General features: G+C 30.2%; 1 long non-coding RNA gene across 7 annotated transcripts; it reads left to right on the forward strand.

Moving 5' to 3' along the window:
- The first annotated feature begins 13,939 nt into the window (after positions 1 to 13,939).
- LOC112702849 (uncharacterized) lies at positions 13,940 to 20,353 on the forward strand. Of its 7 annotated transcripts, none has more exons than XR_011863832.1 (9): positions 13,940 to 14,677; positions 15,614 to 15,693; positions 16,571 to 16,776; positions 17,244 to 17,384; positions 17,649 to 17,735; positions 18,004 to 18,302; positions 18,501 to 18,570; positions 19,591 to 19,864; positions 19,961 to 20,353. It is a non-coding gene; the product is annotated as an uncharacterized lncRNA (long non-coding RNA). The 7 variants fall into 7 exon arrangements; XR_003154292.3 differs by having other exon boundaries at positions 18,004 to 18,195; XR_011863833.1 differs by having other exon boundaries at positions 13,970 to 14,677; positions 16,562 to 16,776.
- The last annotated feature ends 4,106 nt before the right edge of the window (positions 20,354 to 24,459 follow it).

Raw genomic sequence — 24,459 nt, forward strand, 5'->3', positions numbered from 1 at the left:
ATTATTCATTTATTGTATCTAAAAAAATATATAATGTCACACTTATTTTTAAAAAGATGAAACTCTTCAAATACATGGTATAATATATAATTTAAGAACAATAAAATAAAAATATCTAGAATTTTATAATAGTATTTGAAATTTTTAATGACGATAATACAAAGTAAATCGACCAAATGAATGCAATAGTTATCCTTTGCACATCTTATTTAAATTTGAATCTTAAAATTTACTTTAATCTTTTTTTTCTAATATCAATTATTTTTGACAAAAAATAGAGAAAAAAATTTATTAGACAAAAAAATATCCAATCAAAAAATTATTTTAAGGAGATTTATAATTAGAGAAGAAAAGAATAAAAATATTAATAATAATTAAGAAAAAGAAACGAAACTTGTATTAAAGAATGTTAGAAAAGAAATAATAAAGTTCATATTAATAATAATAATAATGCTGAGAAATGATGTTGCTGCTTTAGACTTTTAACCTTCATCTTTGACCATCTTTTTTCTGTTCTTTATTTTTTTTTAAATTATCAAGTCATAAAAAAAATAAAGAACAATTCAAGAAAACGAAAACAGTAAGATCGAAAATAGTAAGATCAATAGTAACTATACAAATCAAAATACATAGGAGAAAAATAAACTATTATATGATAGAATTAACATGAGTATATTTCATCATTAAATAAACAAAGTTAATGCACAACAAAATTACATGTAAATAGAAAAAAAGGAAAAAGAGTTAAAATATCCAAAGTGATAAAAAGATTATTTTATAGAAGATTATAAAATAATGAACTTCTAACTAAATTAAACTTTACTTATTATTATTAGAAAGGATAAGAGAGAGCAGTAGAGAAAAAGGTTTGTGTATATTTAAGTTGTGTAAAATGATACAATATAGAAGGGCATTTATAGGTGCTAAGAGAATCGAAATAATAAAGACGTAATATTCTATAATAAATATTTAGATATGTTAAATAATACTAATTGATCTATACTATATGATATCAAAACAAAAAAAATCATTGTGCTAATATAATATTATCAATATTATATAAATCATCTTTTTGTATTTATTTTTCTGTGCGTATATAATATTTAATTAACACATTAACATATATATAATATTTTGTTAATACATATATAATATAAAGTAATTTACAAATTATTTTATTGAATATTATAAATTAGAGTGATTTATATCTAATCAAATCAATTAGCTGATATAATTAAGTCATGGTAATAAATTATATTAAATGAGTTAAAATAATTAAATCGAAAAACACTCTTTGGAGCATGCCACGTCAACTCCATCATTAAGGTTGCGTTTGTTTACAGAGACAGGACACTGAGATGTGGACACAGAGACACAAAATCATGTTTGGCAGAGGAGACATGGACAGAGACAGTGTGTCCAGAGACATTGAATTAGTGTATTTTGTGTCCATCCTGACAGGAAGCACACAAAGACACTAACAAGGGACACAACTTATTTTTCATTCTTTTTTTCATTATTTTTGTTAATTTTTCATAATTGTATTTTTTTATTATTATATTTTTCATCTCAAATTTTTTGAACGAAAAAGATGAGAATAAATTAGATTCTCATAATTTGTTCTAGTTTATCACCAAACAGAATACAAGAACACAAAATTTTGTGTCTCTTTCCATCAGTATCTTGTCCTGTCCTGTTCTCAATGTCTTGTCCTGTCCTGTTCTCAGAAACAAACGCAGCCTAAGTGTAGACATCCGATTTTTATATAATAGAATAGATAATTTATACCATCAGTGTAATTATATATATATCTGAACTCTTTTTTTTTTTTTTTGTAAAAAAAAAAAAGGCAGCCAAAGCCAAAACACACGCACCAATACATGCATTGCTACCAAACCTCGTGGCTTCAATCATGCTTCAATTTCAAAAACTTGCAATCCAATCCAAATGTTTCTTCCAATAGGATCATGCCAAATCAACTCTTCAAAATTGAAAATATATTATTAAACATTTAAACCACACAAAAATACATGACAAAATAAATTCGTCTTAACCGTGATGACTATTATGGCATTTAAGCGTATAATTAGTGATTAAACAGCTAGCTAGCATGTGAATGTTAATCTACGTCAATCATATCATCAAATATTCAAAGTTTGTTAAAGACTTTGGTTAACATGATTCAAAGCAGGTAAAATCCTTCATTTTTAATTGACAATCTTGTTCAAAGTACAACTAAACATTCATTTAATATGAACATTTTTTCCACGAGATTTGAAGGTTTACCACATCTAGTCATCTATTAAGGTCAAATACTTAGGCTGTAGCAATTTCTTCACATAATTAAACTTTTTCCTATTCACACGACTTTGATCAAGATGTCATTTTTATGACAAATCAAGAAACGTTAACTTTAAGTTATAATTACAAGATAATAATTAAAAGAGAAAGTCATGCTAAACAACCAGCATTGCAACCAATATTTAATATAAGAAAAATTACATCTGAAATTTTTAAAAATAAAAATATATGAAATCCAATTAAAAGAAGAGAAATTTTAGAAGACCAGTAGTTTTATTAAAATTTGGCCAACACTTAATCAGCAAAAGAAAAGTGAGTGATTTTACACTATTATAATTTTACACTATTAAAAACATTAATAATGACTAATTGATGGCTACAAATCACAAAACTTGTTAGCCTCTTAACACTCCTCTTAAAAGAAATGTTTAAAATTCGAACTCAACAAAATCTCTATAATAGGCTTTATACTGAATTTATTTGATAACTTATTTAGTGTTATTGTCTGAAATTTACTGCTATAGTGTTAGTTTTCTATCATTACTCTGATTAAAATTAGCTAAGCCTTATTAATTTCATTATGAAGCAGCAAATAAAAAAACTCAATCAACATACATGATCAATTTATTATCATCATGCATGGTGGTAATTAGCATGTAATAGTAAAAACTGTTTAATGATTAAATGTGCCTAAAATTCACTGTGTAGTGTATGTACTGCTGAAACATGCACCAGAAAGTGCCAGAATTATAATCTTTTTTGCCTAGCTAACTTTGTTTTATGAAATATGGAATCATTATAGTTTTCCAAATTAACCCCACATATTTCAAAAGGATTATGCTATGTGTATATTAAAATTAGCCACTAAAGTTAATTGTCAATATAAAATACATGTTAGAATATAAATACACATTGAAAATAAATTAAATCACATATATATTTATACACAAATACATTAGTAGTCAAGGTTGCGAGAACCGGACCGGTCAATAAACCGGTGAGGTTACTGGTTCAATGGTTCAATGGTTCGACCGGGGTTCAATCGGGGTTCAACCGGTTTAATTAAATATTAAATAAAATTATTAAAAAACTTAAAAATAATTTTAAATATATTAATTTAATAAAAAATCGTTAAAAAACCGGCCAGTTTGACCGGTTGACCGGTTAACCGGCCGGTTCGACCGGTTTTTTACCGGTTTTTTGCTGGCCGGTTTTTGAGTTTACCCGGACCGGTTAACTGACCGGTTCCCGGTTTTTCCGGTTGAACCGGCCGGTCCGGTCCGTTTTTAGAACCATGTTAGTAGTTGATTTTAGTGACTGATTTTGATGTACAAATAACATTTTTTATTTCAAAAATCCATTGGCTTAAAACTTAAAAGGCCACACCGTTATCACTACCAAACTCAGAGAAAAATAAATAAATTAAATAACTTAGTTATATAAAGGAGCCCTGATACCCTCTTAAGGCTCCTCCCTAAGAAGAAGCTCTCTGAGATTTCAAGAAAAGAAGAAGAAGATGATGATGGCTGTGATTATGACATAGATATTAGGAGAATACACAGCATTTCTGAAAAGAGCGACCGATCGGTTCCTTCCGCGACACAGCACAAGTTTTGGAGCTCTTAGGAACCTTCATTTTATTACTTCCACAAGATCATCCTCCTCCTCTTCTTCTTCGGATTCTTTTCTGGTTTATTTTTAATTTTAAGGTTAGAAAATTGGTTTATTAGTTGTTCAGTATTGTTTCATCTTTCATGTTTAGTATAAACTTTTTCTTGTTAGTAAATTCTGTTTTAGATTTTCTTTTCCATATTTCATTCTTTCTTGTAATGCAATAACTTAATCATGTAAGTGATTAGTGTTTAGTCTAATAGCAGAGGCTTTAATTTTTCATGAAGGTAGATCCCACTGGTGCATTTGATGTCTCATTATGATGACAACAGATTTTGTTATAAAAGGGATTAGAGAGTTTGCATAGCTTTAGTTTTCTAACAAAGTTAGGTTGGTTTAGCGGTTAGTTCACTAGTCCAATAAGTGTCGGGAGTTCAAATTCTATTTTGTATACGCTCTAATCTATTGACTAATGACAAACTTTTAAATGAAGTTCAGTATTACGGCAGATTGAAAAATACCGTGGGAACATAAAATAAAGCTTTAGTTTTCCGACCTTAAAAAAAAGGTAAAAAGAAAAAAAGCTGAATTATGATATTATATAATAAGCATAGGGAATTAATAATAATCTAGATATATTCACCTAAGAAAAGAGAAGAGACGATTAAGCTATTTACCAAATCAAACTAACGCAGCTAATCTAAATTAACTTTATTTAGCTATTCCTTCCTTTTTGAAAAATAATGGTGAACTTTATTTGTTGGTATAATGATTCAGCTGATGATTTCCCTTTTTTTCTGAATAATAATCATCTTCCTTTGACATTTGGGGTTACTCAATCTGTTTTTGTATTGATTCTTTTTTTTTTTCTCCTTGTCAAATGCCAATGGTATATATCTTTTCTTCTTTATGAATCAATTTTTTTTAGTTAATATTTTTATTTTTATGTTTTAAACTTCTCTTTTCTTTCTTAATTTTTGCTTATTCATCATTATTTTATTTGCTGATTGTTAGTTATAAAACTAATTCTCTAACAAATTAAATCTAATAAACTAAAGCGTTAGTGAAGAGTAAAAATTTTCGTTAAATTAATGGAGGAAATGTGTATTTCATATCATTTATTTTAACTTTTATTTTTATAAAAAAAATATGTTCACTCTTTATTTAAAAATATTCTTTACCATAAATTAAATACCTTTGTAAAAACTTTAAATTAGCAATATATTCAAAAATCTATAATAATAATTATGAGAAATAATAACCAAGAGTCAATTATAGTTATATACAATAGTTATATACAGTGGGTTGAGAATAAGTCTTTTTTCAGGTGCATTATTGCAAGAAACTATTATTGAAAAAATTTTAAATATTATTAAAATATTAATATTTTAGTAAAATTTTTAAATATTCTTAGGATATCGATGAAAAAAATGAAATATGAAGAAGAAAAATTAAAATGATTTCTATTTATATCTATCTATTCTATTATATAAAAATCGAATGTCTATACTTAATGATGAAACTGATGTGGCATGCTTCGGAGAGTGTTTCCCAATTTAATTGTTTTAACTCATTCAATATAATTTATTGCACTGACTTAATTATATCAACTAATTGATTTGATTAGATATTTAAATTTTAATATAATTAATATAATTTATTATAATTTATATTACTTAATTAATTATACTAATTAATTATAATTCGTTATATTAGTGAATTAGTTTTTTTATTTATAAAGTCTAAAATAAAATAAATAAATTATTATTTATTCTAATTAAATTTATTTATATACTATGTATGAATTAACATTAATTTATAAAACATAGAACTTGTGGATTGTGATAAAAACGCAAATCAGAAAAAAAAAACGCATACAATTATAGAAGAATTAAATTTATCCTCTTTATTTATTTTTAACCATCGTTTTAGATTTTAATTTTTTTTAAAACCATTGATAGTGAAATTTTATTGATGCTAAATAAAATTATAAAAGAATCTACGAAGCAGTATAAATTGTTGCTCTTTTAATCAAATCATATCATATACAAAACTAAATTAAATTAAATAAATTGAATTTGCATTTCTATATAAATCGAATTGAATAAATTCGATTTAGGTAAATACGCAGTAAATTGAATTCATAAGGTTCGAATTATATGCAACGTTTAAATAATTATAATGATATGGGTATTTTATATAAAAATTAATACAAAAATAATTTAAATTCCGTACAATATTTTTTGTATTTATGAGCTATTAAAAATGAACGAAAAAATATTGTATGAAATTTGAATTTTTTTTGTATGGGCTATTATATAAAATACTAATATCATTATAATTATTTATTTTGAAACTGAGTACAGCTAAGATTTTATTAACAATTTTAAATAAAATATTTTTATAAAATTTTAAAATTTTTTTATTATGAGCACATTTTGTAATTATTATAAATAATTTTATAAAATTTAAAAATGGCTTAAAAGATGTTATGAATAAACCGTCTGATAAAAAAATTGATTGCAAAACCGGTCAAATATGTGATTAATCGATGAACTGTTAAAATTGGTCAGTTTTTTTAAAGAATTTCCAATTTATTAATAACTCCTCCAAACAATACCGTTTTAACTTAAAAAAAAAAACTGAATTCCCAACGATTTTTTATGTAAATTTTATTTTCTTTTATCAGATAGATTAAAGTTTATTAATTTGGATACTAATTTTTATTATTCACTTAATCTAATTATCCAAAAAAATTATTTTATTACTTATAAAATAAATTTAAAATAACATGTCACAGAGAACATATAATACTACCTTTTAAAAGTATATTATTATTATTATTATTATTATTATTATTATTATTATTATTATTATTATTATTATTATTGAAACATACCACAAAATTGTATTTAATTTTTAATACGTAATTTAATTTTTAATATTTAAAATTTAAATGACTAAAATTATTATATGTTGAATATTTTGTCCTTAACTAATTTTTTTTGTTATACATTGATTTAAAAAATGTCTTCTAAATTCAAATTAAAAAATTGTTATGCATGAGTGTGTATTTTTAATTAATTATTTAATAATATATAATATAAAAATTAGTTTGCTTAATTAGATTATTAATTAGATTATTCATTTATGAATTAAAATTCACTGTTAATATATTTTTACATATTTAAAAATTAATTTTTTTTACTTTTAAAGTAAAAAATGATACCTTATAAATTAATCAATAAATAATCAGTATTGTAAGTTACTGAATATTTAAAATTTAACTTCAAGATAAGTATTAAAATTTGAAAATTTGTATTTGTAGCTTATTGTTGCGGGAGAAGTACATTGTAGATAAGTGACTTAACAACGATAATGTATCCCACTTCAATCACACAATCCAAAGTTGCAAGGTTAAGACGAAGGATAATTTTGGTAAGAAAATGAAAAAAACTTGATAATAATGAGTTTGCTTTTTTTTATTTTGTGCTTCTAGTAAGTGTTCTTGTGAAACTTTTTTAATTTTTTTTTGAGAAATACAGTTTAAACTATCATTATTGTTGAGAATATTAACAAAATATTTGTACTATACATAATCTTTTAAATATTTTAATTTAGTGATTACAAAATTATAAATAACTATTCATCTTTATATATTTTTTTAAAAATTCATATTTAATAAGCTATAAATTACATAAAAACTATGCAATCTTTAAATGTTCATGTACTATTTAGGTTAATTAATTATTTAATATTATTTAAGATATATTTTGTCATAATTTAAAATAATATACTATTTAATCTAAATTAATACATAAAACTCTATACTAATTGGGAAAATATAAAATTTGATGCTTTTGTGTAGATCTATTTAACTCGATTTAAATAAATTAAAATTTTAAAATTATATTTAAATTTAGAGTTTTATTTATTATTTAAATTGAATTGTATTTATTTTTAAGTCATGACTGGGTATATTTTAAATAATATGATATAGATACTCATTGATTTAGTTTAATAATTTAAAAAATAATTCAATAAAACTAAATCAATACAAAAAAAATTTTAACTACGAAAGTATACTACTAAAATTGTATAAAATCAAATATGAGATTAGTTAATTGAATAATTATTATTTGTGTTTCATTTATTTTTCTTGACTTAACAATGTCGAAGAACAACAATAATACAAATTTTGACGTACATAAAAATGTGCATCATATTACTACAAGTCAAAGAACAGTGTGTCGAAAAATTGGTACCTCATCTAATATTCTCAGTTTACAATCCAGTGAAGATAAAGGTGACATTTTTCTTACTGTAATTGACTCATATTTATCTAAATTTAATTTATATCAGTTTAATGACGAAAATTTTCTATATATTTCTCATTACTCGTTCATAAGGAAGCAACTATCTATGTATGGTGTACATTGTGCCTCGCATAGAATTGGATAGAAAAATACTCCTCCTAATTATGTAAGACCTTCTACATCAGAGATAAGATCTAAATCTTTAACTCTACGAACGGATCTCTCATTGACAAAAACTCCACTGTCCGTGTTAACAAATAGTACGTATAATTAATGATTGCCAAATAATTCATACACCAATATTATATTTAACAAAAAGTATACTTCATCGGAAATCATTTATATAACATAGATTTATTACAATTCTAGCATACTCCAGTGTACAAGGACCTGCTAATAATATAACGGAAGTCGTTCTGCAAAATCAGCTTCCATCACACTGCGGTTCCCACAGATCGTGCCTAACAGAAAAGTAATTTAGAAAAGATGATCATCATTATTATATTCTTTTCTTTCTTATAGTGTCTAACGTTTAATTGAATAAAATTGAACGTTTTGTAAAGAAGTTCTACTATAATTGGGGTGCAAAAAAGACAATCTTCCTCTGTTGTTGCTTCGGTGCCTATTAATTTGGCACAACTTTATGAAGATGTAAATTTATTGACTATTAAGACGCATCCACCAAACGGTGACACACAAAGTGGCCTAAATGTTGACCCTTTTGTTGATGATGAAAGTAATTTCTCATTATATCAAGAATTTAAGTTTGTAGTTTGCAAGAGATATGAATTATTAGTAATACATCAACATATATGTTTGCATTTTTTATAATTTTTTATTTATTATAGTTTTGAATGGTTATGATAATTCAATGTTAGATGGGATATGGAAGATAATTTTATACCATCCACAGAAATTTTACAACATATATATTTATCATAGCATTGGTAGCTTACTTCCTTCTGATAGTTTGCGACCAATATTTGCCCAACTATATATCTATGACACAGAAAATGAGATTGATAATCGAATAGGCACACTTCGATAATTTTTATGTAACCAGTCAAATTTTTTAGTTATTTCTTATCTGTGAGAGAAAATAACATAAATTTTATTATTTTTTTCGCAATTCCAATGAAGTTATAAATGAGCGGGATAGAAAAATTGCGGTAATATTAAGAAACATGCTAGACAAATATAATAGTTTAGCAAAGAGTTTTCGCTATGCAAAAGATAGGTACCAACAGGAAAATTGCACAAACATAAAGCTTAAGTTGATTAGTAAAAGGACTACAGATGGCAGGACATACAACTTGCCATCTGCATCTGAAATGGCTGCGTTGATTGTTAGCGATGTCGAACAACTTAGCAAAGATAGAGATATTATTATAAAGAGTCACTCTAGAAAGCTCCAGCGGATTGATATTTTTCATCCATCTTATTTAGACTTGCAATATCCATTGTTGTTTTCGTATAGGGAGGATGGATTTCGTTTGGGTATTGCAACATCAGATTCTATCTCTGCTAGGCCTACAAAGAAAAACAAAACAATCACTTTGCGACAATTCTTTGCTTTTCGACTATAGAAAAGGACGGGTGAATCTCCGTTAATTCTGAGATCAAAGAGATTATTCCAACAGTTTCTGGTAGATGCCTACACAATGGCGGAATTAGAGAGGTTAAAATTCTTTAGGTGTAAACAACCACAGTTGAGGGTTGACAAATACAAATGTCTGCATGAAAGTCTTATAAACGGGGATGTAGATGCTTCAAGGCTTGGCAAAAGAATCATTTTTTCCAATACTTTTACCGGTGGACCTAGGTATATGATGAATAATTGTAAAGATACATTTGCAATTTGCAGATATGCAGGATATCCTAACTATTTTATCACCATGACCTGTAACCCTGAATGGGATGAGATAAAAAGAGAAGTGACTCCCATTGGATTGAAGGCAGAAGACCGTCCTGATATATTATGTCGAGTTTTCAAGATCAAGTTTGATGGTTTGATTGATGACCTAAAAGAGGAAAAAATCTTTGACAAAATTTTGGGATGTAAGTCTGTGTTTATGCAATGCTTTATTAAAATCTTATGTTGTAATGCTTTGCTCATTTGCCTTTTTCAATTTTCAAACGTTTGAACTGTAGAATTTCAAAAGAGAGGGCTTCCGCATGCACATATCCTTTTATTCATGAGTAACGAGTTCAAGCTACAAACACCAGATGACATAGACAAACATATAATAGCTGAGATTCCTGATGAAAATGAAAGGCCAAATCTACATGGAGCTTTTCAAAATTACATGGTACATGATCCATGTGATCCGTACAACAAGAATTCACCTTGAATGAAGAATGGATCTTGTTCAAAGTTCTATCCTAAAGAGTTTAGACAGCAAACACTCATTGATGAGGCCGGATTTCCCAAATATAGGCATACTGATAACGGTCGAACAGTGAAAAAAAAGGGAATGTATACTAGACAATAAGTTCATTGTTTCATATAATCCAGAATTGTTGCTCAAGTTCGGGTGCCACATAAATGTGAAATACACATGCCAAACAAGTTCTATTAAGTATCTGTTTAAGTATGTACACAAGGATAATGACCGCGTAATAGCTACTCTATACAATGCTGGTGATCCGTCAGAAGCCACACAAGTTGTTGACAAAATTAGGAATTACTATGATTTTAGGTACATTTCGGCATGTGAGGTAGTTTGGCGTCTATTTGGATACGAAATCCAAGAGAAAGAACTATTTGTGATTAGACTTTCATTCCATTTGGAGGATAAGCAACTTGTGGTTTATGGTGAAAAATCTAATGTGAATGATATCGTCGAAAGAGCAATATCTCATAAGTCTATGTTTTTGGGATAGATGGCGGCGAACATGTCATATCCCTATGCTCGAAGTCTGACTTATGCTGAGTTTCCAATCAAGTTTGTTTGGAAGGACGATTCTTCAAAGTGGTTTTCTCGAAAGAAAAGCTTCACAATTGGAAGGTTGACTCATGTACCTGCAGGTAATGACGAGTTTATATTCAATTATGATCTTACTTATTTAATGATTTAAATTTAAAATCTTAACAGCCTGTACCACACGTTCATTTTATTTGATTTATCTACACTAGAAAATAAATATTCAAATAACTTTCAACAGTTATAATTTGTAGATTATACAATTTTTTATTTTTCTATATTTTTTAAGAAAATTATTCTTATGCGGATGTGTAGCTATAATAATTAAAATAGCGTAGCTTAATCCATTTAACAACTTAAAAGTAGGATTTTAACCAAGTTTTTTGCAGCAAATACCAAAGAATATTACCAATGACTTCTCTTGAATACTCAAAGAGGATGTACGAGTTTTCGAGATATAAGAACAATAGGAGGAACAATTTATGCTACATATAGAGATGCATGTTTTGCCCTTGGATTCTTGCAAGATGACAAAGAATTCATTGATGCAATTAAGGAAGCAAGCTCATGGGCTTCAGGATCATATGTTAGGAGGTTATTTGTCATTCTATTAACATCCAACAATATCTCAAGACCAGAACATGTCTGGAATAGATGTTGGCATGAACTTTCAGATGATATTTTGTATCGACAGAGAGCCGTGATGACATGAGGGGTGAGTTTTTATTAATTACAATGATAAAAGTTCTTTCTTATTGATCATTTTTAGTTTGATTAAATTTTCACAGTATCATATAATATGCAGAGTTAACAATGTCAGATGATGAGATTAAGCAATTGTGCTTAATGGATATAGACAAGATCTTACATTCCTATGGTAAAACCTTGAAAGACTATCCTCCTATGCCTTTAGTAATTGAAGTTGATAGTTCTTTGTTAACCGAAAGGATTATTAGGGAAGAGCTAAACTTTAACAGGGATGATTTAAAGAAAAATGCCTCAGACATGTTAGCCATTGCAACACCTGAGCAGAGATATGCATTCGATAAAATTGTTACAGCTGTGTATTGTGATGAAGGGGTTTTTTCTTTGTATATGGTCATGGGGTACTGAAAAAACATTTCTTTGGAACCTTATGTCTGCTGAGATTCGCTCAAGAGGTGATATAATGTTAAACGTTGCTTCGAGTGGTATTGCATCTTTACTTCTTCCCAATGGAAAAATGGCACACTCAAAGTTCAAAATACCGCTGAATATAATTGAGGATTCTGTATGTAACATCAAACCTGGTTCCCCTCAAGCAATGTTGCTATTGAAAGCCAAACTTATAATTTGGGATAAGGCTCCAATGGTTAGTAGGTACTGCTATAAAGCGCTTGATAAATGCTTGGGTGATATAATGAGGTGTTCTCCAACATATAACAAAGATTTGCCCTTTTGAGGAAAAGTGGTTGTACTAGGTGGAGACTTTAGACAAATTCTTCCTGTCATTCTACGAGGATCGAGATAAGATATCGTTCATTCAACCGTGAATTCGTCTTACCTTTGGTAGTTTTGTCAGGTGCTCAAACTAACAAAAAATATGAGACTCTCTGTAGGGACGATTGCTTCAGATCAAGATGAGACAGAGCAATTTGGTGAGTGGTTATTAAAAGTTGGTGATGGTCTAATAGGTGACAATATAGATGGTGAATCTGAGATATGTCTTCCAGGAGATATTGTTATTCCTTCTTCGGACCAGGCATTTGATGAGTTGGTTCATTTTTCTTATCCAAATATTTTAGAAAACATGTCCTCAAAGAATTTTTTCAAAGCAAGAACTATACTGGCTCCCACGCTAGATATTGTTGAAGAGATCAACAACCATCTAATGGCTATCATTCCTGGAGGGAAAAATTATATCTTAGTTCGGATTCCATTCATATGGATGAAGGGAATATGGAGAGTCAACTAGATCTCTATGGTCATGAATTACTGAATAGCATAAATTACTCTGGTTTGCCTCCACATAAATTAATACTTAAGGTTGGTGTTCCGGTGATGTTATTGATAAATATTGACCAATCCAATGGTCAGGCTACAAGTTAGGAAGCTTGAAAATCATGTCATAGAATGTGAAGTCTTAACGGGTAACAATGTTGGTCATATTGCTTTGATTCCAAGAATGAATATGGTACCAACAAATGAAACCATCCCAGTTAGATTCCAACGAAGACAGTTTCCTATAATAGTATCGTTTGTCATGACAATTAATAAGTCTCAGGGACAAATTTTATCTCATGCTGGATTGTACTTGCCCAAACCAGTTTTTACACATGGCCAACTATATGTGGCACTTTCAAGAGTTAAGAGTAAGAGAGGTTTAAAAATTTTACTTATGAATTACGTAGGAATGTCTGCAAATTTAACCATCAATATTGTTTATAGAGAAGTCTCTGAAAAAATAGTATTCTAATATAAATATTTTAATTTTATTCTAAATTCTGTATCAGTAGATAATTAATTTACCTTAAAAAATATAAAATAATTATTACTCACTTTTTTAAGTTAAACTTTGATTTTAATAATTATTTTGTATTTTTGTTTTAAATATCGAAACATATATATATATATATATATATATATATTATTTTTATAAATTTTTCCGTGCTAAGCACGGGCTCATACACTAGTTAATATATAATAAGCAACTAGTGCATGTTTAGGTGATTGACAAGTGTCATGATCAGTTAAATGACACGTGTCGGAGCAAGTAAAATTACATTGACAACTTAAAAAGTGAAATGTAAACATTGAAACATTACTGCTAAAATAGACATTGCAGCTGTCAAACTATCAGCTCAGTAGCTCTGAAAAAAGTGTTTTTGACAAAAGAAAGTTGAGAAGGAGATTTTGGCTATGAGCGGGTTCTTTCTCTTTTTGGGGTTGGAATTTAAATTTCAAACACAAGATTTGAATGAGCATTCCAAATCAGAACTGAGTGAATAAATTTAAACTTAGGGTTTTATAATTTAAATCTTCCAAGTTCCATGCTTGATTTTCCGTCTCTCTCTCTCCGCTTCTTTCTTTCTACTTCGGCTCTCTCTCTCTAAAAGAAAAAAGAACAAGATCACCGGTGATGGAAACAGTAACTGGCATAGAAGATATAGAATGGGCGTGCTCAGTGTTGTGGGTTAGGAGAGCGTAAAAAGAAGCGATGACAGAGTCTCCGAATCTGTTTCCGACGAGTAGTAAAGATGACGAACAATAAATTAGAGGTGGCGGTGGCTGTTGATGCAGCTGGAAGGAGAAAGAATAGTGGCACGGTGACTGGTGCTACTACCGTAAGAGAAGAAGGAACAGCTGGCAACAAGTTGATGACTTCAGTCAAAAGAATGTAGAGCTTCGGTCGTCGGTGGTGCAACAGAGGTAATTTTTCTTCTTTAAAAACAGATAGTTATTTTCTTTTTAAAAAAGTTACAGAAAATGCCATTAGAGTTCGAGATGCAATCAGAGGAAACGCCGGAGCTCCCGTGCAATGTTTCGGTAAGTGTTCCGGCACTGTATTTTTGTAGTGTGGTATTATTAGTATTTTAGTTTACTCTGTCCCCTGTTAGCAAAATCTTCTAACCGATAAATATGATGGTTAAAGTCATGTATTACTTGCAGTATTTTGTGAATATGCAGCAATAATACTAATCATAGTTCATAAATTATCTGCTTTAATTTACTTTTTCTTCTGCTATATGTGCATAATGAATGTAGCTTTCCAATTTTTACTTGCTGAGCAATTTCTATAAACTCAGTATATACCATTGCTGCAGTTCTATGTTATGGTTTGTTGGCAGTTTCTTAATCATTGAACCATGCTCTTGACTATTTTCTATAACTATAACAACCTGAAAATTATATAGATTTTCTTTCCCCCATTTTGAGAAGCAAACATTTTTTAGTTAACTAATTGAAATTTGAAAAACAGGTCACTCTATGTAAAACAAACATTTTTTTGTTAACTAATTGATTATTAGCATTATATTAGAAAAGAGATCATAAACTTAAATTTTCAGGTGATTCTATTAGCCTGTGTACTATAGTTCAATCACATCTTTTTTGTGTATCCTGGTTATAATGAACTTGGATGTAGCTGCTTTTTTTTTGGTGACTTGGATGTAGCTGCTTCATTGTGGTTTAGGAGAGGAGAGAAGGCAGAGATAATAAAAGATGTATTCATCCTAATTTTGTGCTATTGCTGAAAGTTTTTAATTGCTCTCTCTTGCCTTTTCTGTTCTTCCTCTCCCTCTGATCTGAACTCTTATGTGTATTCAATTAGCATCATTTTATTTTCTGCTTAGATGATACAGCTTAAGCTGTTCACCGTTCAATTTGCACCATTATATTGATCTTTGGAGATGACGTAGTTGTTGTGCTACTAATAATCTGATTTTTAATTATTATATTATTTGTGTTATGCTATTGTTTCAGAAATTCCATGAGGTAAGTCAGAAAAAGCAAGAAGCCCCGAATAAGGCCAATCAAGTGGCACCCTCATTTGAATTGGATAGGTAAACATCTTTTGGATAAAATATTGAACATGATGTATTTTATTTTTATTATCAAATGTTAGAGATGTGTTATTCTCTATTCTCTATGACTTGGTGTTTTGGTTTGATAATTACTTAGTACACAATTATTATTATCATAATTTCATAATGATATATATGCAATGGAGTGGAGAACAAACTAGGTATAGATTAAACACTAAGAATCACAGTTTTTGGGTATATATAGATGGATGATCATATCAGTTAAATAGATTCTGAAATCATATCCTATGTTCTCTGTGATGTTGATTTGTGTGATGGAATCCTCAAGAATATACCTGTTTTTAAGCTTGCTTCTTTGCATGTTATATGCTTGATTAAATGGCTATAAACTCTTTGAATTTTGCTTCATTTGTTCTAACTTTAGATTGGAAGATTAAGAAGTTAGTTAATGAATGCAAGGGTAGTTAATAAGGAAGAGCAGCTAGCAGCAAGTTGACGATTTACATATTTTTAGTTAAGATTTTATGTTTTTCCTTATTGCATATTTGTGCATTGAAAAAGAACTTGATTAGTTTGGAGTGCAGAAAAATCCTTCACCTTTGGCTGTGTCCAGCAACTAAGAATTGCATATCAACATTTGAGAATGTCACTGTTAATTTTTTTGGTGAATATATATTTACAAATATAAGACTATAATCAGTTTTGCTTTCCTGTGATGTGGTTTGCTAAAGCTATAACCAAGAATTTTATTATTATCTCAAATTGCTTGGGTTATTTATTCATGTTGCAATTGAGGATTTAGATATATTTTGCTTTTAGCAATGACAGTGATTGCAAGTAGAAGATAGTTACTTGAAGTTTGTCTTAAAGCTAATCTTATTAATAGTGTCTTTAGGTGGACTATCAAGGTTTTGGGGCTTGGTTAAAAGGTGGACTGTCAAGGTTTTGGGGCTTGGTTAAAAGGTGGACTGTCTTCAGTTTCATTATACGGTATCCCGATGATAAGGATGCTGAGGTTGCTGGCAGCACTGCTGGTCATGGCGGTTAAGGATAGTATGGCCATAGGATGATAAAGTCAGTTCTATATGAACATAAAAAGAGGTGTTGAATTTGTTAGTTTTTTTTCTTTTTTTTTTGAGTTCTTGATTTTGCTTTTGTGAATTGTGCAATTGATTGATTTTTATGATTGCACTTTTTGTTTGGTTTATGCTAATGATTTGAAGTATGCGTATTAAGTTTCAGCATGATCTGCAAAGTCATGACTTGATTATACGCTCATAACTAATTAATAAGTTGATCTTAGGCTCTTAGCTTAGCCCATGCTATCAATTATTATTTATTTATTTGCAAACTTAAGCTATGAACCAAACTATGCCTAAGTTGAATTAATCGTCATGTTATTAACATGTTCTGATCAGTTTTGCTCAGGCTTTTGTGAATACTCAAAAGCAAAAACAATTTTGAATCTATGGAGAGCAAACTTTTTCATAGTTGCCGTACCCAAATGCAGTTATTATTCTTCATTCTATGATCATTTAATATATTCTAATATCTATATATGTATGTAGGTTGATTTTGGCATCATTAACAAGATCAAGGTCCTACAACTTCGTGAATTAGCCGCACGCTACTCTTTATTATTCTCAAAGAACAATGAAAGGTGGCTTTTTGATTGGGAAAGCCTCAGGAGTATCAGAAACTGCACAAGGGTAATCTTTCATCTCTCTTACTTATTACAAACTGCTTATATATACCTCATTTTTTGTTGATGTGTTTGGTTGCGAGAAAAAAGGATCAAATAGAATTTTTTTTATCCTATCTATGATTTCAGTTAAGGCATTTTTATTTGTTACTTTATTTAGACAATTTTAAATATTTTGTTACTCAGGTAATTTCTTCTTCATGTTTAGTTGTAGATAATTACCAGCTAATTAAATTTAGCAACCAGCTTTTTTTAACATAGTAATTCACAGAAATGTGTATTCAAGCTATGACTGCAAAGAAGGGGTTCCTTTGAGAGTGCAGTGCTAGAATATGTGTGTAATGCTCTTTTTTTTAAGGTAAGTAATTATAATTTAAATGGACTTTGAAGGGGTTCCTTTGTTTAGTTCAATATTATTCTTTTTTCATAGAATTAATCCTATTTTGTTAATAGAGGTGTTAAATATCCTGAGTTTGAAAAAAGTTGCTTCTATGTGCAAATACATTACAAAATAGAGTTTACTTGAATAGGTCAAAGAATAGCTTGAGTAATATTGAAACTTTCCCCCATTTCAAATCAATGATTTGAATCTCTCTCTTGCTCTCATTCCTCATTTTGCTCTGCAGCACTGAAGAAGTAGCTTCAAATTTTTGGGATTCATTTGGTGTTTATTTTCATTTGCTCCCCGTATTGGCACCGTCTACCTCTGCCGCCTACCACCTCAGATGATTTCCTCTCTGTCGAATACAAGAACTACAACAGCAATGCCAAAGTACAAGAACTGCTAGCATAGGATAGCCTGGTCCGACTTGCAGAAAGTACTACCCTTAACCTTACACAGCTCGCACTTCTTCATCATATCTACCTTCACTGTTTTGAACCGTGTTCATCATGCCTCAGTCTCAAAGAAGATACATTCAGGAGAGTTTTTGTTCACTATTTTTCTCTTAAAAGCTTATATAATTGTTTACATCTACTAAATACTCGGTTAGAAGGCTCTGAAATGTCATATATATAGTGAAACACGACGTATTCTTTGAAATTGTGATTGAATCAGAGTAAAAGAGTTTTTATTTTGGTCAAAATTACCTATCTTTACTAACCCATGCTCTCACCGAAACAGAGAAGAAGAAAGCTAGGGGCCTTCCACGAAATGCAGGCCAAGGTTGAACAAGAGATGGACGGTGTTTAAGGTTTTTATTTTCCCCTAAAATTAGATTTTCATTTATTTAAGCTGATTTGTTTCATCTTATCTGTTAATTTTTATGGAAGATGGAAACCTGACTTTTACCATTCAGGAGGCAAAATGAGACGGTTAATTTCTTTTTTCAATATTTCTTTTCTATATGTGAAATCACTTGATATGTTTTGGTATGTACTTCTAAAGGTGTAAACTAGATAAGATGTAAATGGAAAAATATAAGTTGATTGTCGATAAGCTGTAAACTAGACAATATTTCTTTTTAAGTAGAATTGGCTCATATAGACTAAAAAAATATCAAAATTATTAGGCTTTTGGAAAGTAAAGATGGAACAATCTTATATACTATACAATGATTTTTATACACAAACTTTTTCAAGTTAATAATAATAATTATTAATGGATAAGTACCAATAAATTTTTACGATAAAACAATATTTGGCCCGAGCGTAGCGCGGGTTTTACACTAGTTTATATATAATAAGTAACTAGTCTATGTTTAAATTCTTGACACGTGGAACAACTATTTACTCAACACTTTTTCACTAAAACCAATCTCAAAACAAGATTATAATAAGATAAGGATAAATATAATATATATAATGCAACTGCAATCCAAACTATAATTTTCATTTCACTTATTTAAATATTGAATATCCTGTCTCTTCTTCCTTCTTTGAAGTCTCGCATTGCAGCTCCCTGTATCTCTCCCTTCTCTAAAAGTCTCACAAACCTAAAAGAAAATGGAAGAAAATTTTGATTCTGTTCTAGATGTCAATGCTAAAACACTTCACTAAAATTCCAAAGTATATGTCATAAGGATTTGAGAGGTTCTTAGCAAATTTAATAACAATAAAGTTAATAGTATTAAAATGGTGCTTCAAGATAACAAGGTAACTAGGATGGATTGTTTTCTAATAAGTTTATTATTTCCTATATATCGTTTTTTTTTTCATTAACTTCTAGAAGTAGATTTTTTATACTCCTGTCTGCATTGTCTTCATGATGGCAGGGTGGGAGAATCCATACTTCCATTCCAAGAACAGTTGCTAATAGAAAATGGAGGAATGTCATTGAGGCCTTTCAGGTATACATTATGTAAAATTTTGTGGTGTTGAAAAATACTACCAAGACCAAGACATATCTTAGCAAGTGGTTACTCATGTTCTCACACAGAACATGTGTTAATCATGTGGAAGATCCTTCTTTCCCACTTGAAGCTTTCTGTTTCAAGACCATTCCTCAATTGGTCACTGCGCAAAAGATCGATGAGAATGATATTGTTGGTTAGATTCTACCTACATTTTCTTTTAAATAAATGTCATATCATTCTATTTAACTTGCTGCATGGTTAATAACTTGATTTTTTATGTTTTCATTAGATCTCATTGTCGAGGTTGTTGGAAAGTCCGATCCTAGGAACTTAGTCACCAGCAAAGAAATGGAGACAAAACGTTTTGTTCTAGAACTAGAAGATTCAGAATGTGTTCCCTGTTATTTGTTTAAGTTGACATGTACATTAATTTTTTTTATTCAAGAGGATAACCGATGCTGTTGTTGTTTGGCTATAACAGGAACAACCGTATTCACTGCATTTTATTCGGTGAAATGGTTAACCAAATCTTACCACATCTTCAACATGAGAGGGTAGAGCCATTCATTGTGGTGTTTCAGTTATTTAAGACACATAGGTAGAATAGTATGCCTTAAATAAAACCTGTGTTTATACAATACCTGAAATTATTACACACTGAAATTAAAATATCATTTATACATAGTCCAAACATCTATTCAGAGCAACTTCAATGTGTCAAAGCTGCATATTAACCCGAAATTAAAGGAAGTGGTTTTGTTTAGAGATAGGTAACTATGTTGTGTAATATTTTCTACAAATACTATTACAGTTTAAAGTCTGTTCTAAAAAATTTGTTGAGAAATGTCTATGTGAAACTAAGAATCGGTGTGGCTTAGGGAATTCATAATCCATGTGTAATTGATCTTTTTAGGTTGTTAAATGGTGCACCATCAAACTCTGTGAGGATTAGTCAAATGTATTCACAAGGTGCTTCCTCCGATATTGATGAGCTTACCGTAGGATCTGCTATTGTCAAATCAATCGATGAAGTGCTAACAAGTATTAAGATAAATAGAAAGATTTTCTTCAATAGTAATACAGGGTTATCCAAGATAATCAAAAGCTAATCTTTAGTGTTTAAATGCTGAATTCCAGGAAGGCACGGTTTGGATTGTTGAAACCATTGTTTCAATAAATACGGGCAAAGAAGATTGGTTTTATAAATCATGTCGCAAGTGTCTAAAGAAGGTTGAAACTCCGATTGGTGATAAATATAAATGTATTAAATGTGGTCACACACATGGTGTGCAGTCTTGGGGTATGAGAATTAAAACATAAAAATAAATTGGTCCCTTTTGTTAAAACATAGTTTTGCATACTTATTGGTGGTATATGAGTCTTAAGATCTGAAATCTTTAATTTGGTACTTATATATTTTTCCTGTTTTGCATACTAAACTAAAATAAATGAGTAGTTAGTAATTATGTAGTTTTGAACCTTATCATAGCTTAAAGGCTAATAGAGTATTTGTATGTACCGATTATATTCTTATAAATCAATACATCATGCCAATTATTTTGTTGGTTATATACGAGCATTAAGACTTGAAACTTTTAATTTGTTGATTTTCTTAGAACTAATCAATCTGAATACTTATGTATATATATGATGCATTTTAAGCATCATCAATAATTGAACTCAGTTTTAAGAAATGTTGTAATTAAACTTAAAGAAATGAATAATGAGTTGGTAAACCCTAAATACAGCACAAGGATTTTGCATTAAGTAGTATCTGTGTTGTAAAGCCAAAAGCAACTAAAATTTTTTTAACCATCCGTCACATTTACAAAGTGGTTAATCTTGGACCATTAATTAGTACAAGGTGGAGATTATGGTTCATGATGGAACAGAGAGTATCAACTTGCTGTTGTGGAACAGAGAAACCTATCAACTATGTGAAAAACAAGCAAAAAAGTTAAAGAGAAAGAGGTTAGTAGCTTATTCAAATTTATGAATAAATTAGTTTAAATGGTGAATATTTTTAAAAGCTTTACACTGTATTGTTGTCTAACTCAGGTCACAGGTGGGGATGAATATCCAGCTACACTTGACAATATGATGGATAAGAGGGTTCTTTTTAAGATTAATGTGAAAGCTGCAAATATCAACCACTATTAGGGGTGTCAAAAATTCCTAGGAAGCGGGGATCCCCGCAGGGACTGCCCTGAATAGGGCTCCGATGATGGGCAATTTTTTCCATGAGGATGAGGATGGGGAGCAAAATTCTCCTGAGACAGGCGCGGGGACCCGAGCGGGGATCCCCGGCCCATCCCCGATAATTTTTTGAATTTTTGAATTTACTTAAATACCCTTACTTTATTAGTAATATAGGGGGTGTTTTAGTAATTTCACCCAATTAAAAACCCTAACCCTATTATTCAGTATCTCATTCTTCCATTCTTACTTTGCTGCGCCGTCTACTACTATCTCATTCAGTCATTCTTCCCTTTTCACTTTTGTAAACCCCACAAAATTAGCAGATAATTAACAGAAAAATTAAATTTTAATTAAAAAATTAAAAATGTAATATAATATCAAAATATGGTAGAGCTCTTTAAAACGAGAATTTTGACACCAATTTTAAAGAATTTGGCCCAAGATTGGGCCAAACAATCTGAACAAATCAAACTGGACTCGAACTAGACCCGTGGGCCCAACCAACCCATCGTACTTAATGAGCTTCGGCTCATTATCTTCCCCATTCAGCATGCAAACACGCTGGGGATGTTCAAGGGGGGGGGGGAGAACATAAGCCAATTCACAAACCCTTGATTTCCACTCAAATCCACGTAACTTTTGATTCGGAGTTCCGACCGTCGCACCGTTTGCAGCCACGCGACTGCAGTAACGAGCTCTACAAAGCCCAGTACCTTTCAAGGTGAGAAAATAAAAATCCTAGCGCCTATTTTCTCTTCTTCGATTCGGGAATATTAAGGTTTTTAGGTGTTAATATTTTGAATAAATTGATGTTATAGGATCAAATTGAGTTGAGGAATGAGTGGACTTTGGTTCGATTGAGTCACATACAAGGTAAGGTTCATAAACCCTAACCAATTTCGGTTCTAGTATGTTAAATGTGAATTTTGAGTATGTATGGTGATATATGTAAAATTAGGTGTATAAGTGTATATGTTGGAAGCTTGGTGGTGATTGGAGCTAAGATTTTGGTTGGTTTCTCAAAGCTTGAGGGGCTGTGTTGTGACTTGTGAGGCTACCTTGGACAAAATATAGTGATCGGCCAAGGTATGGTTTAGGTTTCACACATTTAACATATAAGATTTTGTGAAAACTTAGGCTAGATAACTATAGGATAAGCTGAAATGGTTTTATGCCTTAAATGACTAGTCTTGTGATGTTGATGGTAAATTGATTGTTAGGTTTGTGTTGGAATTAATGAGTATGTGTTATGAGAATTAATAATGGTAAGTTGAAGGTGTTGTTGGAGTATGTTAAAGATATTTTGTGATTATGGCTTGTTGATTGGTTAATAATGATTTATGGGTGTTTATTTTGGATTGATTGGTATTTTTATGTTGAATAATGTTGTGATAAAGATTGAAGAATTTTATGATGATAATAACATGTGAAATTGATATAATATGTTGGTTGTGAGTAAATGTGTAAAGTTGAGAAAATGTGATATATTTGAGTTAGGGTTGTTAGGATGGTTGTGTGATGGTGAAGGGTAAGTGGCATTGATGATTTTAGTATGTTGAACTTTGGAAGTCCATAACTTATTCCTCAAATTTTGGATGCAAATGGGGTTTGTTTTATATTAAAGAATGTTTGAAAAGCTTGAGATTGATATAAAGTTTGTGAAAAACCGAATTTTGTAGAAGAAGTTATGGACGTCGAAAAATCGGTGCGAAATACTGAAATTTTGAATGCTACAGTAGAATCAGGTTTTTCTGGTGTGTGCCCACGCACCCAACAGAAGTGAAACATTTACTTGTGCATACGCACGCTTGTGCGCACGGACACACCAGGATATGCTTTCTGTTGGTGGTGCCCACAGGGACTAATGCGCACGCACACCAAGTGATTCCTAGCTGATGTGTGCACGCACGCGTTCGTGCCCAAGCACACATTCTGGTTTCTTTATAAACCGTGCGCATGCACACATGTGCGCGTACGCACACACTTTATTTTTCTATACTTGTGTTTTTATTATCTAAATATGGTTTTGAACCCCTAAATCCCTACTTTTGCCCTGTTAACCTTAGATCTTACTAGTAAGCTTAGTAATTAGTGGAAGATGGGAGTTTAAGGTAACTTGGGGATGAAGTAAGAAGTAAGAATGATGAATTATATAAGAAGAAGGCGTATATGTGAATGAATTATAATGTTAAGGCTTGAATGATTGATTTTCTACATTATGAAATGCATGAGGCAACTAAGCGAGTAATGTGAGAATTTGAGAATTGATAATAAAATGTGTGACCCATGAGTTAAGGTGAAATTTAGAATGATGAAAAGAGACATGAAAATAGTATTGAGAATAGAAATGATAAATTGTAAGAAATGATTGAATAACTTGAGCTTGGGGCGCTGCCCCCATGTCAGTTGGAATTTTTTCCGTGGTCATTATTAAGCTTAGGGTATTGTTTTTCCCATGTCAGCTTGGGGGTGTTGTCTCTCCTCCCCATGTTAGCTTGGATTTGTCCCATGGATAATATTGAGCTTGAGGGCGTTTTCTTCCCCATGTCAGCTTGGGGATTCTTCCCATGGTGTACCTTTGAGCTTGAG

This window comes from Arachis hypogaea, chromosome 7, assembly GCF_003086295.3.
Source record: "Arachis hypogaea cultivar Tifrunner chromosome 7, arahy.Tifrunner.gnm2.J5K5, whole genome shotgun sequence".
In the NCBI taxonomy this organism is placed as follows: Eukaryota; Viridiplantae; Streptophyta; class Magnoliopsida; order Fabales; family Fabaceae; genus Arachis; species Arachis hypogaea.